A 2,086-nucleotide genomic window follows, 5' to 3' on the forward strand; every position below is an offset into this window, starting at 1 on the left:
ATATTAAAAAAAACTAACTTTACAAAAGAAGAGTGTGAAAAATAGGCACAAAAAAAACTCTTGAATTCAAAGGATTGTACCATATTAAGCCTAAGTTGACAGGGTAATTAAGCCCAAGGAGTATTTCTATACTTAATGACCTAATTCTAATTGGGTTGGGATTCATTGGCACAAAACCCGGTAAATAGTCACTTACAAAGCCTGATAAAGTAGAAAAAAATCACAAAGGAATAAAGTGAAACTATAAATATATAAATACACACACACACACACACACACACACTAACAATGTTTTTATATATATAGTTGTATTTGTATAAATGCTCTTGAAAAATTATCTTGATTAAGAGTCTTGAAAATTATTTAATACAAAGAGTTAGCATGTTCGTTTTAAAACTTTTAAATTAAGTTCCTAAGTTAGACTTGGTTTCATATAGCTATAATGAAAAGATTTTTGTGGGAGATTTACCTTAAAGTTATATATAAAAACATTTTCTTGAGTAATAACTAGCTTCAATTAGAATGTCTAAATATATCCAGTAAATTAATTATTCGCTGACTTTTTTAAATTGGTATGTTAACCGAATTTTGTGGGTATATTCACTATAAACCCTCACAAGACTACAACTCGTCTACTTGGATAACCTAGCGATTTAAGGGCTTGTTGTATGCACTAAATACAACCACGATTCCTGAGAAAGTGAGTTAGAATTTTTTTTTTCTTTCTCTTTTATTTTCTTTCCTTGCTAGAGGACTAGCAAAAGTTTAGGTGTAGGAGTATTTGATAATCATAATTTTATTATAATTTTATACCCTCATTACATATTTTACATGAAAAAATATACTACTAATAATTGTGTTTATCTTAATTTACAAGTTATTGAAGAAATAATGAATAAAAGCCTAAAAGACTCTAACTTTCTTAGTTTGTAACCTTTTATTGAAGTCCAGGGTCAAGGCAAGAAGCCAATAGAAGCCAAAGACAACAAAAATCTAATATGAAAAGAAATCATATTCAAGATGGTTGGCCGCAAAATAACAACGATATCTCCAAATTCGGAAGTCGATATTTAACATATAATATATGAAAATCATCTATCTCGACAAGACGAAGCTATCTGTTAAGTATGATTTTTAATATAAGTATCGATACGGGTATCGATACCGGTATCGATACTTTTATCGATACCAGTTTCAAAACCAAAAGTACAGTTACGACTTAAAGGATGAAATTAATTAACTTGTGAAGCAAGTTTAATTCAAGGGCTCTCCTTCATTGCTGGAGGATATAAATAAGGGTAGAGAGTGAGGGGTTAGGGTGTGAAATATTTTGTGAAAACTCCTTTTGGAGTGGAGGGTTGCTTTTAATTAAGAAGACCTTCCAAATTGTAACTTTTTATTACAATTAACAAAAAAATATTTTCACCTCTTCATATTTTTCTTTTATTCTCTTTGTTTGATTATGAAGATGAATGTATGGTGAAGATGAAGATCAAGATGAAGGTTTGTTATCACCTTGAGGCTAGAACCCTTTTGGGATGTTAATTTTTTCTTTATTAAAAAATTTATCTTTTGCTTTCTTTTCTTATTTAAGTAACCAAGAGACTAAAACCCTCTTGCCTTAGATTTATTTTCATGCGTAATAGAGTAGATTTACTTTTATATCTTTACTTTCTTGCTTTAAATTCTCACATTTATTTCTAGCAATTTATTTTGTAGTTTAGATTTTATTTACTTATACTATTCTCCTTGAGGCTAGAACCCATGAGGGATTAGTTTTTATTTTTGTTTATTTTATTTTCCTTTTTTTTTGATTCGTCATGAGGCTAGAACCCTCAAGAGAATTGTCCTTTTTTAAGATGTGGAACTAATACTAGTAGGAATTCTAGAAATTGTACGAAACTAGTTAGTGGATTCAATTTTAGATTCCTCATATCTCTAATTAAATCTTCCATCTTTTAATTTCTTTATTTTCCTATTTATTCTTAATTTTTCTCTCTTTTATTTCTTGATTTTATTTCCTTTATCTTTCTTTCTTCCCTTTTGTTAGTTTTGTTTACATTTACGCTTTATCACATCCACTTTT

Source organism: Asparagus officinalis, chromosome 8, assembly GCF_001876935.1.
Source record: "Asparagus officinalis chromosome 8, Aspof.V1, whole genome shotgun sequence".
NCBI lineage: Eukaryota > Viridiplantae > Streptophyta > Magnoliopsida > Asparagales > Asparagaceae > Asparagus > Asparagus officinalis.